The sequence below is a fragment of the Chiloscyllium plagiosum genome, unplaced genomic scaffold (assembly GCF_037043375.1).
Source record: "Chiloscyllium plagiosum isolate Xiang-an unplaced genomic scaffold, Cpla_swu_hap1 HiC_scaffold_19, whole genome shotgun sequence".
Classification (NCBI taxonomy): Eukaryota; Metazoa; Chordata; class Chondrichthyes; order Orectolobiformes; family Hemiscylliidae; genus Chiloscyllium; species Chiloscyllium plagiosum.
In genome coordinates, this window is record NW_028270157.1 from 24,745,101 (window position 1) to 24,762,028 (window position 16,928).

A 16,928-nucleotide genomic window follows, 5' to 3' on the forward strand; every position below is an offset into this window, starting at 1 on the left:
TTCTGGACGAGCCCCCAGTCTGTTATGGACCAGGCCCAACACCCAGAAAATAACTTAAGAAGGTAACCGAGACCCAAACCTTTTCTTATTTTAAACGCAGATGTGAAGTGGATTTTCCAGGTGTGATACAGCTGGTCAAACCACTTGGCTTTAAGCAAAATAGAATTTATTTAAACACCATAGCTGAAACATGAATAAAAGAAAGCGGAATTTAGAATAACTTAACTATTGGAAAACTTAAGTGACCCGATACAGCAACTATTACTAAATAACTGCTGAAAGGGTAATTTGAAACTTAGAAAGTATATGCTCAAATACATGACAAATCAAAGACTATTAGATTCACAAGATGGGGAATTGAAACCACTTAAACATTTCAGATGAGAAAGAGAAGGAAATTCATAAGTACAAGTACCATAAAGAAGTGTTGTTAGAATTAATGAAATGTATGATTGAAATCTTAAAATTTGTGTTATTTGCAAAGAGCTTGGTGTATTCTATTTTATCTTCATTTCTTTTGTATAGGTCTAATGTAAGAGGGAAGTACACAGTAAAGGGTAGAACTGTTAGTAGTATCAACATATGGAAGAATCTAGGCATATATCATAGAATCATATAATCCCATCAAGGTCTGACTGGCCTTCCAAAGAGCATCCCACCCAGACCCATCTCTTTATCCAATCCCTGTAATCCTGCATTTCCCAGGCTAATCGATCTGGCTGCAAATTCCTAGACACTATGGGCAATTTAGCATGGCCAATCCATCTTTGAACTGTGGAGTGAAACCTGCGTCCCAAATGAACCCACTCAGACACGGAGACAATGTGCGAACTTCATACAGACTGTCGCCTGAGGGTGGAATTGAACCCAGGTACCCAGTGCTGGAAGGCAGTAGTGCTTACCGCTGAGTTGCCCATATAGGTCCAATATTCCCTGCAAGTGGCAATATAAGTAGATAAGGTGGTCAAGAATGTGTACAACATGCTTGCTTTCATTGATCAAAGTACAGAGTATAAAAATTGGCAAGTTTTGATACAGCAGTATTGAACTTTAGTTCGGCAACATTTGGAATAATGTGAACAGTTCTGCTCATCATATTACAAAATGGATGTGGAGGCTTTGGGGAGGGTACAGAGATGGTTTCCCAGGATGTTGCCTAATTTGGAGGGTATTAGCTATGAGAAGAAGTTGGATAAACTTGGCTTGTTTTCACTTGAATATCAAAGGATGAGGGGCAAGATGATAGAAGTTTATAAAATTATGTGAGGTATGGATAGAATGGGTAATCAGTTTTTTCCAAGGTAGAAATATCAATTAGCAGGGAACCTAGTTTTAAGTTAAAAGGAGTAAATTTACAGCAGGTGTAAGAGGCAAGGTTTTTAGACACAGGGTGGTAACTGCCTGGAATGCACTGCCAGAGGAGGTGGTGGAGGCAGATAAAATATACAAATAGGCATGGAAGAGGGGTAAACGGACCGTGTAAAGGAAAAAGATTTTTAATTTAGAAAGGTATTATGTGTTGGCACAGTCTTGGTGGGTCGAAAGGCCTGGTCCTGTGCTGTACTGTTCTTTGTTCTTTAGAACTAACTTCTTTTTACTGATAAACTCAAATCTACAGCATTGCATTCTTATGCTTCAGTGAAAGATCACCTCATTAAAACCAGTAAAAAGTGATCACTCAAATTAAATTTTAGTCTGGGATCTGATTTTTTTTAGTAATAACATTAGCTGGGCTCCTAAGTGTAATAGACCAATTTAATTTGGAAGAGCTAAGAATATAATTGGAATTCCAGGACAGGAAAGAAGAGAAGCAATAAGAACTAGAACAGAGAGAGTAAAAAGAATTGCAGAAAAGGAGAAATGAAAGAGAAAGGGAGTCTAGATTTAGGTCAAGCTGAGGAAAGTCATAGAATCATAGAGATGTATAGAACAGAAACAGACCATTTGGCCCAACTCATCCACACTGACCAGATACACTAATCTAATCTAGTTAAAAATCACACAACACCAGGTTATAGTCCAACAGTCTTACACCGGCATCTCCAAAAAACCTGTTGGATTATAACCTGGTGTTGTGTGATTTTTAACTTTGTACACCCCAGTCCAACACCGGCATCTCCAAATCATAATCTAATCTAGTCCTATTGCCAGCACTTGGCCCACATCCCTCTAAACTCTTCCTATTCATATCCCTTGTCTACATTAGAGTGGTGCTGGAAAAGCACAGCCAGTCAGGCAGCATCCGAGGAGCAGGAAAATCGAAGTTTCAGGCAGAAGCCCTTCATCAGGAAACTTGTGCCTGAAACGTCGATTTGTCTGCTCTCGGATGCTGTCTGACCTGCTGTGCTTTTCCAGCACCACTCTAATGTAGACTCTGAATTCCAGCATCTGCAGTCCTCACTTTTGCCTATTCATATCCCTTGTCTATTTACCTTATCCATGCCCCTCATGACTTCATAAACCTCTATAAGGTCACTCCTCAGTCCTCTGACACTTCAGGGAAAACTGCTCCAGCCTATTCAGCCTCTCCCTATGGCTCCAACTCTCCAACCCTGGCAATATCCTTGTAAATCTTTTCTGAACCTTTCAAGTTTCACAACATCTTTCCGATAGGAAGGAGACCGGAAATGCATGCAATATTCCAAATGTGGCCTAAGCAATGTCCTGCACAGTCGCAGCATGACCTCCCAACTCCTGTACTCAATACTCTGACCAATAAAGAAAAGCATACCAAATGCCTTCTTCACTATCCTATATACCCGTGATTCTACTTTCAAGGAATTATGAGCCTGCACTCCAAGGTCTCTTTGCTTAGCAACACTCCCCAAGACCTTAAGTGTATAAGTCCTGCTCTGATTTACCTTTCCAAAATGCAACATTTCACATTTATCTAAATTAAACGCCATTGGCCCGTCTGATCAAGATCCCGTTGTAGTTTGAGGTAACCTTCTTCGCTGTTCACTACATCACCAATTTTGGTGTCATCTTCAAACTTACTAACTATACCACCTATGTTCATAGAGAACAGCTTTGGTAAAAGAACCAAACCCAAGTTAGACTTAAGAGCTGAACTTCCCAAAGTTCGATGAGGAAGAAATGGATGCTTCCTTCACCTCCTTTGAGAGGTTAGCACAGCAATTTAAGTGGCTAGCTTAGCAATAGCCACTCTTGTTACAGAGCAGGCTGTCAGGGAAAGCTCATGACATTTACTGCATCTTACTAGAGGAGAGTTCACTGAATATGAGACAGTAAAAGCTGTTATTTTAAACATATACCGACTCATGACAGAGACATAATGCCGAAAATTCAAGAAATGCCCTGACAAATCATAGGTAGAATATGAATGGCTTAAACAGTTCACTTTTGATCAGTGGGTTTGGGCATTTTAACAAAAATTCTCATGAGGTAATTCTCCTTATGGAGTTCAAAATACCCTTTCCAATCCTGATGCATGTAGAGGAAAAGAAGGCAGTAGCGCTCTGACAGGCAGCAATTCTGGCTAAAATCTGTAAGTTAGTGCACGCACATCCATAAACATGAGGAAGCTGGGACTGGGAACTTTCACAGACCAGAAAGAGATAAGGATGACATAAATACCCTTGAGACAAGCTGAGAGTAAGGGAGACAGATAGACTAGAGAAATCATAACTGACCCCAACCATTAACAGGAGAGATCCAGATTGGGTAATAGGTGGGGAACAGGGGTTCTTTTACTGAGGCAAAGCAGGACGCATAATTAAAAATTATGGTTCCAGCATTCTCCAGAAATTTGAGCTGCAAGGCAGTATCTGTTACATTAAGGGTGGTCAGTGTTTGCTCAGACATAATTGTGGACTTGGATAGATGACAGGAGATGGCATCCAAAGTAATGGTGACTGCTGACATTTTAAACAAAAACAGAAACTGGCATTCTCTGAGACATTGGGTGCTTGCAGACCCTGCTAAACGGGAATATAGAATATTCACCCCCTGGAAGCCAATGAACTTCCAATGTGCTGATAAAATGGCTCATGTGAAAGAGTATAGAGTTGTCCACTGGTTAAAGGTCACTTAGAAAGTAAACTGGTTGAGAGTATAGTAACTGTTGGGGAACTCCAAGCTTACTAATGCCAGGAGTAGATATATTACTAGGGAATAATTTGGCTATAGCAAAATATAACCCTCAAGGGTCGGTGTAGACTTGTTGGGCCAAAGGGCCTGTTCCCACACGTAGGGAATCTAATAAAATGATTAAAAATTTAAAAAAATAGAAAAGGACAGCCCAGAGAGGCTGGAAAAAATGAAGAAAACCAGTGCCAAGTGTCAGAAAGTCTGGGAACCAAGAAAGATTCAGAGCCCAACAGAGGGCAGTAAAACCTGAGAGATTGAAGCTGGATCAGCCAGAATCATTTGCATTAAAGGGTGCTGAGGATAGATCAGCAATTTCAGAAAGAGTCAGGATTAGTTGAGGATGGTAGCCATAGAAGAACAGCAAGAAAGGGCCAGAGAAGAAGAGAAAACATGACAGCCCAGAGACAGAGATCTGGTTAACAGATTCCTTCACGGTATAACAGGATCAGAGTTCTCAGATTGGTCACTAGAAAGTGAAAATAAAGCCTCACTTACTGAAAGAGCCACACGAGAGGATAGCAGGAGCTGCACATCAATCTGATGGCAGTGGTGTTCAAAGGAAAACAGAGTAAGGCAAAGTTCATTCCCACAGTGAATGGAATGAGAAGGAAACACATGGGAATAGCAGACATTGCCAGCAGAGACCAGGGGCATACAGTGATGCAAAAACAGAGTGGAGTGGTTTAAGGAACAGCATCAAATCTCAACCAGTCAAATCAGGTTAATGTAAAAAGTCACCCTATCTGCCCAATTCTGTAGAGATCAAATTTGTAAAAACGCCCGAGAATCCAGTAAAGCAATTAAAGGAGTGGGTAGTGAAAGGTTAAAACTTGCAAAGGTGGCATAGATTGAGGAATTAGTATGGTTGCTCAGCCCAAGCTATGTTTTGAATCCAGGTTAGGGCAAAGAAGGTGCATATGGAATGTGTGTACAATCTTTGCATGTTATTTCATATTGACCTTGTAGCTGAATGCTCAGTGTATACAAAAAGGAGAAATATTCATTCTTTATGGTGAGGAAGCATCATGACAGTGGTAAATATGGGTATCAAGTTTTAACTTCACGGCCTTTCATGGCCTAAAATGGCTTATACAAAGGAAAAATAAAACTTAGATTGAAAATGTCTACAGTGACCAAAGATTGAGACAAGATTCAGGAGACCCAGGTGGAATAAACAAAAACTATCTATATTGAGATTACAAATATATTTAAAGATATCAAAACCAGGCAACTGGGTCAAGGTAAAAAAAGTGTGTTTCATTTTTAATGCACATATGAATTAAATTAAGATAATTTCACTGTTTGAGAGTTGAAAGACTCATCTGCCAGTTAGCCAAATCAAAATGACAATGGAGCTAGACTCGCAAATACACAGTGAATAATATTGCAACAGCAGTTTTTAAACAGCAAAGGGAAAAAAAAAATATAAATCAAGAACTGGAAGACTTGTTTTTTACTGTCTCAATATCTGCTTTTGAATCATTTCAGATGATAGCGCATGGTGAAAAAACAAGTTGGGAAAAACATCTTTCATAGAGAGCTTAACGATATCTACAGATCATACGACTGTTAAGGGTGGCACAGTGGCTCAGTGGTCAGCATTGCTGTCTCACAGCACCAGGTATCTAAGTTCAATTCCATCCGCGGACAACTGTCCATGTGGCATTTGCACGTTTCCCTGTTCCGCCAGGTACTCCGGTTTCCTCACACGGTCTAAAGATGTGTGGGTTAGGGGGATTAGCCAAACTAAATTGCCCATTGTGTTCAGGGATGTGTAGGTTGAATTAGCCATGGGAAATGTAGGCTAGGGGGTTAGGTCTGGGTGAGATGCTCTTTGGAGGGTAGGTGTAGACTTGCTGGGCCGAATGGCCTGTTTCCACACTATAGGGATTCTATAAAGATACAAGTAAACAACTTTGGTCTCAGGTTATGTGTCCTCACCTTAAGGTCTTTCAGAACTGTGCAAAGCTATTCTTCTTGTCTATACCAGACACTCTCCCTTTTAAACTTATTATCTATATTTGTGTATTTGCTAAGATGTTCTTTAATATTTTTTTCTTGGAGTTAGTATGTAAGAAAATTAATCTTTCTTTTACTGAACAAATTTCAGTGATCGGCTTCTTCCTTTTATAATGAACTATGTTTTAATTAAGTAGGATAGGTGCGTGTTCAAAAGAAATAAAATATTAGTTGAGTCTCATTGAAAGGGGGTTAAAACACTTCCTCCTCTCGTAACAAAAAAAGCATTTCAGATTTTATTGTTTAGAGAGAGTAAACTGGATTTTCTGCTTCTGGTGTAAGCTGCAGAGCCAAGTTAATGCCATTTTTTTGTGCAAAATAAAGTCATTGTACACAACTTTAGCACCATTGCCAATGATCTGCAGCAAAGCATAACCAAATACCAATGAAATCAAAGAAGACATTACAAAAGTAGGGAGTGTGGTTGACTGCAAGACGACCTGTAAATAATTCTGTGAGAACAAAGGCAGGTTAGTAGATTGGACAGAGATGCCAGATGAAAATTACACTGAGAATTACAAAGTAATAATCTTTAGAAGAATGAGATGAAATATACACTACTTGTTAATCTTTAAAAAACTGCAAAGAAATTGAGGTTTTGATACATAAATCTTGAAAAGTGGGAGGATAAGTTGAAAAAGTTAGACAAAAGAAAAGCATGTACTGTAGAAAGTTAGAATTTGTAAATAGATGCTTGAAGTGCAAAAGTAAAACAGTTATGCTACTCTTTGATTGGGATATCAGTAAATATCATGTGCATTGTTTAAGTTCACACCAACTGAAGAGGCAGAGGGCAGGCATATGTATATCTGCTTGGCAACGTCACTGGAAGACCTGATCTACTTCAAACTTCATTTTAATATTTAGTATTATCTCTAATACTAATTCTCCTTCTTCCAGATAACTTCCTAATTTGGACTGTGGGATATTTGGTGCATCCATTGCTGCTTAAAGAACATAGAAATCAAAAAAAAAGGAGTGGGCATGTTGGCTCTCTAAACCTGTTCCACCATTCAGGATGATGATGGCTGAGCTTCTACCTGACCTCCATCTTTGCACGTTAACTTTAAAATCTTAATTTACTTCATGTATAAAAATCCATTGATTTCTAACTTGAATACATTTGACAATGAACACCCACAGCTCTCTAGGGTAGAGAATTCCAAGGATTCACAATCCTTTGAGTACAGTGATTTTTCTTTATCTCGGTCGTAAATATTATATTAATCTAAGACTGAAACCTTGAATTCTGAAATGTCCAGACAGTGGAAATGCTACATTCCCTCATCCAGCCCCACTCCCCCATCCTCCAGATCTACCATCAAGCTTCTCAAGATATTTATATTTCAATTCGATCATCTCCCATTCTTGGAGAAAGTGAGGACTGCAGATGCTGGAGATCAGAGCTGAAAAATGTGTTGCTAGAAAAGCACAGCAGGTCAGGCAGCATCCAAGGAGCAGGAGAATCGACGTTTCGGGCATAAGCCCTTCTTCAGGAATGAGGAAGGTGTGTCAAGCAGGCTAAGATAGAAGGAGGAAGACAGCTTCTTCAAGGAGCTTCTTCCTCCCTCTATCTTAACCTGCTTGGCACACCTTCCTCATTCCTGACGAAGGGCTTTTGCCCGAAACATCGATTCTCCTGCTCCTTGGATGCTGCCTGACCTGCTGCTCTTTTCCAGCAACACATTTTTCATCTCCCATTCTTCTAAACTCTAGAGAATATAAGCCTGTACACTCAGTATCTTCGCCCAGACCAATCCCTCATCATAGGGATCACTCTAATAAATCTTTGCTGTATTTCCTCTTCTTCCTCAGGTGCTGTGCTTTGCAATGTCAATGATTACTTTTATGGCCCTGGAAAAATAGGCATGTTGGTGCTGTTCTCAAATGTTAAACCTGTTCAGCCTCAGAAATTGTCCGTATACCTCCTCCATAGTCTTCCTCTTACTCTGCTGATGTCAATTTTGCCTCTCTCCTAAAAGTAGTTGGACTTCAGCAAGGCATTTGATAAGATTCCCCATGGTAGGCTCATTCATAACGTCAGGAAGTATGGGATACAGGGAGATTTGGTTATCTGGATTCAGAATTGGTTGGCAGACAGAAGGCAGAGAGTGGTTGTAGATGGAAAGTATTTTGCCTTGAGGTCAGTGTTGAGTGGGGTCCCGCAGGGCTCTGTTCTTGGGCCTCTGCTCTTTGTAGTTTTTATAAATGACTTGGATGAGGAGGTTGAGGGGTGGGTTAGTAAATTTGCAGATGACACAAAGGTTGGAGGTGTCGTCGATAGTATCGAGGACTATTGCAGGCTGCAGCGCGACATAGACAGGATGCAGAGCTGGGCTGAGAAATAGCAGATGCAGTTCAATCTGGATAAATGCGAAGTGGTGCATTTTGGAAGGTCAAACTTGAATGCTGAATATGGGATTAAAGACAGGATTCTTGATAGTGTGGAGGAACAGTGGGATCTGGGTGTGAAAGTACATAGATCCCTCAAAGTTGCCACCCAAGTGGATAGGGTTGTTAAGAAAGCATATGGTGTTTTGGCTTTCATTAACAGGGGGATCGAGTTTAAGAGCTGCGAGGTTTTGCTACAGCTCTGCAAGTCCCTGGTGAGACCACGCTTGGAATACTGTGTCCAGTTCTGGTCGCCCGACTATAGGAAAGATGCAGAGGCTTTGGAGAGGATGCAAAGAAGGTTTATCAGGATGCTGCCTGGACTGGAGGGTTTGCCTTGTGAAGAAGGGTTGAAAAAGCTCGGACTTTTCTCTCTGGAGAGAAGGAGGAAGTGAGGAGACCTGATTGAGGTATACAAGATAATGAGAGGAGTAGATATAGTCAATAGCCAGAGACTTTTCCACAGGCTGGATTGACTGGTACGAGGGGTCATAGTTTTAAGATATTAGGGGAAAGGTATAAAGGAGATATCAGAGGTAGATTCTTTACGCAGAGAGTTATGAATACATGGAATGCATTGCCAGCTGTGGTGGTGGAAGCAGAGTCATTAGGGACATTTAAGCGACTGCTGGACAGGCACATGGAGAGCAGTGAGTTGACAGGTGCGTAGGTTAAGTTATTATTTTTTACATTAGGATTAAACCTCAGCACAACATCGTGGGCCAAAGGGCCTGTTCTATGCTGTATTTTTCGATGTTCTAAAAGTTCTTATGTACCTGCTTTTCTCAAGATTGTCTCATTAGCTGTGTGCGTCATCCAACTGATGTTCAGTACGTGTCACAGAAACCACATTTCTGTTGCTGCTAATTTTATCTTCATTGACTTGTTCATATTATAACTTTATTAGGCTATCCAGTTTAGAAAATGATTCAACTTGTTTTATTTCTTTTGATTTCACTGTTATTCTATAATATTATATTGCTTATAGTTTGCTGCATTTAATGATAAAACATACCCTTACTGGTGTGGTATCCTTGCACTAAAACTTGAACTCAACATTAACAACACATAAAAGCACTAGAGAAATTCTATCAGCAGTGCTTCTACTCAAGATTCAGCTTTAATGAGGTGGCTGTTGAATAATCTCTGCATCCGTCATAATTATGATGCCATTCACATTTATGAAAATATACTTGTTCACAGGATGCGGGAGTCCTTGAAGAAGCCAGGATTTATTTCCCATGCCTAATCGCCCAGAAGGCATTTAAGAGTCAACCATAAATAAGTCTCCTGAAGAAGAAGCGTCAAATGCATTCAAAGTGGTAACTCAGTTTTACTCTCTCTACAGATATTGCCAGACCTGTTGAGCTTCTCCAACTTTCCCTTTGTTTCATCAGAGCAATATTTTGTTTTTCTAAGAGTCACCACATTACTGTGGATCTGGGCCATTAAGTTAGACCGGAGAAATATGACAGATTTCTTTCCCTAAAAGACCTTAGTGAATCAGATGGGCGTTTACAATCATTGATAATGGTTACATGGTCGCCAGATTTTATGGATTTCACCATCTGCCATGGTGGGATTAAAACTCTCAGATCCAAAGCAAGGGCTTTGAATGACTGGTCCAAAGACATTGTCACTACACCACTGCCATCCCTGCAAGACTCTTTATATTTTAGTGTCCTTCTTGAAGAGGGTTTCCCAAGCATTCAGGCAAAACTCTTAGAGAACCTTGGATATCAACTGACAAGGTTAGGATTAAGAAAGAAAATCAAGAAGTATATGGCAGAGCATATCAAGAAGCATATTCCCCGACTGGGGAATAAAAAGTGAATGGAAGAACTTAAAGGAAATTAGGAAAGCAAAGAGAATGTATAAGAAACCATGTGAGTAGAATAAAGGAAATATCAAACTTTATTTTAAATATACAAAGAGCAAGAGAAGAGGAACCATTAAGGATGATAGAGGTAATGTGTGCGTGGTCATCAATAAATATTTTCTGACGGTCTTCACAATGGAAAAGAATCACACGAGTATAGATACTAGAGTGGAGGGCTGTGAAGTATTAGAAGGAATCAACACAGTGAAAGAGGAGGTATGAGAGGTTTAGCAGTCTTTAAAATGGATAAATCCATAGGCTCGGATGAGATATATCCCAGACTGTTGGGGACGCAAGGAGGAAATATCAGGGCCCTAGTAGTAATTTCAAATCCTCTTTGATCACAGATGACATGCCAAAATATTGGAGGACTGCTAACCCTGTCCCATATTTTAAAGAAGAGAACAAGGGATAGGCAAAAAAGTCACAGGTCAATCAGTCTAAGCTCAGTGGTGATCAGATTATTTGAAAGAAAGAATTTTGAGAGACAAAATATTGATTGATTTATTGTCATATGTACTGAGGTACAGTGAAAAGTGCTATTTTGCATCCTGAATATGCATATACTTGCACTTGGATTTATCAGGAATAATCAGTATGAATTTCTTCGGAAAGATCATGTTTGACAAATTTGAACAATGTTTAGAGGTGGTAACCAGGACTGTTGGTGAGGGTGATATATTTAGTGTGGCCTACACAGACTTTAGAAAGACTAGAATTAGGCTGCTCAGGATAGACTGGTCTAGAAAGTAAGAGCCTGTGCGATTCAAAGCAAAGTGGCACACTGGATTCAAAATTGGCTGAGATGCAGAAAACACATGTTTCATGGCAGCAACACTTTACAGTCATTCATTCAGTACATGGTCACTTCAATACATTTCCTAGCTGGGCCCTCCGTGCAGGAATCTATGGTACCATTACAGCATATCTGAAACATACTTATCATATTGATCCAGGAAACTTTTGCATCACCATCTTCTTTACCTTAGCTAAATGACTAAACAGAAAATGACCTTAATCAGATCATAAACTTTACAAAAATCATTATGGGATTATGTAAAATCATTATGTAAAAGAAATTATTGCTGAGTGGTAGGGGAAAATATTGCCCTCACTCAGAATAATGGCATGCCTACAGTCTCCCATACATTTTCAACTAATGCCTGCACAGGTACCAGGAAGTCAGCTGGATAAGACTGGCTCAACCGTGACTATATTAGCAGTCCTCAGCTCCTATGTTTCAGACAATGGAGGATTTCTAGAACAGTCAAAACAGCATATATGACAAGTAATGGAGAGCAATTATCATAGTAATCATTCGTATTATTAGCCTTTAGGAGAATGTTACCAGAAATATTTATGCACAAAATGTTTTTCCAGTATCCATTGATACAGTACTTGAATGTCATTGACAGTAATATTACTATTATTCAGTGCTAGATTACAGAATGAAATAACTGAATTACAGAATCTTTATTATTCCCCTCTCCTTTCACTCAAGGAAACCTTGTAATTTGTTCCTTCATTTTGACGTACTGGACATTTAAATGTAGCTTTGTGATAAAAAAATATTATAAATGTTCGTAGCAACTGACTGTGGGGGTTAAAAAGAAGGGAGCTGATTCATATCTTCTCACCTGGTCATAAAAACAGGAGGTGGTTTATAGTATGTTGGAGAATAAGCCAATGTAAGATCAAAATGTTGTACAACTGCACAGATAAAATTATAGAAACAATGTTTTATGGATATTAAGACTTTCTCCTTCAAGGAAACAGGAAGCTATGACCAGATGTGCACATCAGTACCAGTTTCTGCACTGATTTTATATGGCTAAGATTACTTTAGTTTCCATAGATCTGTTTTCAATGTAAGCATTTTGAAAGCTAACCGAAAGGCACAGTATTGTCTAAGCTTTAGAAATAGCAACGGTAGCTTTAAAGAACCAGTATCAACAACCAAACAATTTCTTGAACCTCTTTTTCACATTAGTATTTGACCTTCACACAGTGAGACTGTGCCTTCATCAACCTAATAAATCTCTGCAATATTTTAAAGTCACAATTTAAAGAATCAAGGGGGTCATTTTGCATATATTAGGGATAAACATGACACTAGCAATAAAGCTAGTCGATAAGGTATTATGGCCCAATGAGCCAGGATCTAGTCAAGAAAGGTTTCAGTGTGAAATATACATCAATTTTACTCCAATTTTACTTCCCATATGGAGAGTGCATAATTGGATTCTTGGATTTCATACAGGTTATGCAAAATATTAAAGCAAAATATTGAAACCTGTCTAATCCCATCTGATCTCTGTAACTAGGAGAAAGCGAGGACTGCAGATGCTGGAGATCAGAGTCAAGAATATGGTGCTGGAAAGACACAGCAGATCAAGCAGCATCTGAGGAGCAGGAGAATCGACACTTCGGGCATAAGCCCTTCATCCTGAAATGTCTTTCCAGCACCACACTCTCAACTCTGACCTCTGTAATTGAAGCACAATAGGAAAGGCCACAATTACACTGCAAAACTGATATAATGTCAATTGGAAACTGCCATACACTGATGCTAAACATGCACTGGAAATCTGGATTTGCAACATAGTGAGTGTCCTTGCAGCTGATGGTTTAATTTAACATTATGGAATGTACATATTATACTCTATTTATGGAGAATAAGAACTGTCTGAAGTTGAACTGGGCTCTTCACAATCTTGGGGTCATTCATGACCCTGAGATCAGCTTCTGATATCAGACTACCTATTTTCTTCTCAGAGTCACAGAGATGTACAGCCCTTCGGTCCAACCCGTCCATGCTGACCAGATATCCCAACCCAATCTAGTCCCACTTGCCAGCACCCAGCCAATATCCCTCCAAACCCTTCTTATTTATATGCCCATCCAGATGCCTTTTAAATGTTGCAATTGTACTAGCCTCCAGCATTTCCTCTGGCAGCTCATTCCATATACATACCACCCTCTGCGTGAAAAGGTTGCCTCGTAGGTCTCTTTTATATCTTTTCCCTCTTACCCGAACCCTATGCCCTCTAGTTCTGGACTCCCCCACCCCAGAGAAAAGACTTTATCTATTTATCCTATCCATGCCCCTCATGATTTTATAAGCCTCTATAAGGTCACCCCTCAGCCTCCGACGTTCCAGGGAAAATAACCCCAGCCTATTCAGCCTCTCACTATAGCTCATATCCACCAACCCTGGCAACAGCCTTGTAAATCTTTTCTGAACCTTTTCAAGTTTTACAACATCCTTCTGACAGAAAGGAGACCAGAATTGCATGCAATATTCCAAAAGTGGCCTCTGTAACATTGCCTGGCTATACAGGTACCGGAGCTGAACTACTGCTGAAAATCTTATCCACACCTTTTGTTACTTCTATGCCAAACTATTTCAGCACATTCCTGGACAGACTCCCATGTTCTACTCTCTGTAATCTTGAGGTCAGTCAGACCACTGCTGCCTGTGTTCTATTTTGCTCCAAACACAAGATTCCAGCATCTTTGTGTTTGCTGATCCACAGTGTCTCCTTAACCAACACCTTAACTTTAAAATCCAGATCTTTCTGCAGACTCCTCCCTTGCTGTATCTCTGTAATCTCCTTCCACCCCTGCAGCTTGCTGAGGTATTGGCATTCTTCTAATCCTGATGTACTGACCATTCCATGTCAACTGCACTGTCATTGAAAACCATGCATGTGTCTGTCAAAGTCATTAGCTCTGGAACTCCCTCGTTAAATAGCTCTGCCTCCTTTTCGACCTTAACTATTTGACCAAGCTTATGGTCATCTGCCTAAAGTGTTTTGGTGTCAAATTCCATTTTGTTAATCTCCTGTGAAGAACCTTGAGATGTTTGATCAAGTTAAAGGAGAAATCCCTTGAATCATGCAAGATATGTTGTATCAGGTGCTTTTAACATATTGATTAGTTCTCCAATTTCCTCACAATGGTTGTTTTATGCAGCAATTGCTAAGGGAGTCATGGAGAGAAGATATTTTAACATTTCACAACATACTTATAAAAGATCCAGAATATGGAGTGGGCATTGACTAGATCTCCGATTGTTTCTCAAAAACAATATTTCTATTCAGTTTCAAAATGCCTCATCATATGGACCAGCAATCATTCTGCCACATCCTCCTACTCGAACTATTCAGCACTAGCTTGGTATTCAATGTTGTGCTCATGTGAATATTAAAATCAAACCATTTCTGTCTCAATAACCATAGGAAGTTAGGAGTTTGTTTTTTAAAAAACCATTAACATTTTCTGGGATCTCAAAGTAGCTTCAAAGCAGATGTTAATTGTTCTCTGCAAAGAAGAAAAATATAGTACTTGTTATGAAGGTGATTAGCTTTGACACCACATTTACGACTTGCCACTATTTGTTGAGACCATTTTCACTTTCTGGAAGAATCTTTCTGGATGATTATTTTTATTCACTTGCCAGTACTTATTACAGGATCAACAGATTTTAGATGATAGATATGTTGTCAAAGAGATGGCTTATAAAGAGCCACATAAAGCAGTCCAGTGAGGTATAAATGTAAAAGGGCTTTGGGAGGAAGTTTCAGAGCAGCTGAAATCACCTCCATGACTGGTCGCTGTTGAATGGTCTCTTCTGCACTGTGATTTGTGTGATTTGGTGGGCAAGCGATTGTAAGGCTGTAGATGATGACAGAGATAGGGACGAGCAAGATAATGGAAAAACATAAACACTTGGTTGAAAATTATAAATCTGAGATGTTAAGACTAGAAGCCACTGTAAGTCGATGTGCACAGAGATAATAGGTGATGTGATTTGGTATGGGTTAGGACATGGGCACGGAAGTTTTGGTCAAGATGGGAGGATATAGGATGGGACAGAAGATCAGGTAAGCACTGAAATATTTTGCTTCCTTTTCCTTTGCTAGTTTATTTTGTTCTCTCTTCCGCTTCTTACATTATTCCTATTCTTTCAGAAGGCACCTATATGAGGTCCCAATCTTGTTTTTAACACCTCCCCAGGGCACACCTTTTGTTTCTCTACCTGTCCTACCTCCACTCTCCTTTTTTTTTACATTACGCAATCTTTTGACTTTAATCACCCATCCAACCTATCACAAGACTTCAGATTGGTTTTGTCTTTTTTTTCTATCATGTGCCTTTCACTTTATCCTGACATATTATGTTTCTAACTTTTCCTGTTTCTGGTCCAAAGGTTGCAAGCCTTTAATATTGTTCCAGATTTTCAGCCCTCTTAGTACAGTTGGAAACGGGTGAATCTGTAATTTAAACATTGGATTCCATGCCTCTGGGACACTCTCCAATTTTCAAAGTGAAGAACAGGATAGGGAGAGTGAGGCAAGTCAGGAATTCACCTGACTTCAGTTAATGGCTAGGTGAACCCTTTGGAAGCCGGTTAATGGGTTGGGGGCAGGACACGAATGGAGTTTTCAATCTGAAAACAATGAACTCAAACAAGAGATACTTTCCAGAAACCCAATTTGTGACAGATTAGAGGTTGGGAGAGAGTTAAAATTATGAAAGATTAGATAGTGACTGTGTCCAAATGCTTACCAAATCATATGACCTCTATGCACACTGACCTACATTGGCCTCCAGTCTTACAACATCTCCAAATTAAAATTTATATTCCTCCCTCATCAGCTACATTCTATCACCTTCTCCAGCCTTATAAATGCTGAAAAGGTAGCTGGTGCATGTAAAATTACCATAGTGATAAGGGAGAAAATGTCAAAACTGGGAGAGTCTTATGCCTGATTGAGCATACTCTCTCTCATTTGGGTGTATAACCACTTTTGTGCAGGTTAAGGTACCAGCCCTCTGAGGTGTTGCCTGATCTCTTTGGTAAGGCAGCTGCAGGCCCATACAAGCTGCCTTTGCTCCACAATCTGTAGGCAGCTCCCACTTCCTCGTACCTCTCTGTGCCACTAATTAGGCTTCCAAACCCAATTAGAACTTCTGTATTTAGTTACTTGGTAATACAGAACTTGAATGAAAAGGCATGTTGTCAAAGCCTTATGTCTTGCACTCATCAGGGTAGCCACATCGAATGCAAAATTCAAAGTGACCAACAACTTATACAACAACATGAGAAAAGAAGTGCTGATTAGTTGGCAAGTAGACTATGACTCGTCATTGGGGTGCCACTGGATATGCATCAAGGAACAGTTATTTCCCAAGCCTTTTTAAAATTTTAACTCAGAGTCAGGACCGAGAAAATATCCAGACGATAAGTAGCCAACTCCAACTGAAAAAACAACTTCACCACTCTCTGTAGGTGCTGCCAGTCTTACTGTATGTTTCCAGAATTTTGTATGTTTGTTTTTCACTTAAATTTTCAAGGCTGAAAGTAAGCAAAAGCATGATTGAAGTTTCCAGCAGAAAATTGGCTGAGGCAGGAAACTGGACAGATGAGAGAGAGTGGGGTGTGGGGGTTGGTTGTGGTGTTATAGAGAATAGTATTATGGATTGAGATGGGCAATTTATTTTTTTAAAGAAAGCATACTTGTAA

The 16,928-nt window shown here is 39.7% G+C and overlaps 1 protein-coding gene across 4 annotated transcripts in view; it reads right to left on the reverse strand.

Moving 5' to 3' along the window:
* Positions 1 to 16,928, reverse strand: part of lrriq1 (leucine-rich repeats and IQ motif containing 1) — a 183,316-nt gene that overhangs the window by 11,502 nt on the left and 154,886 nt on the right. The window lies entirely within an intron of this gene.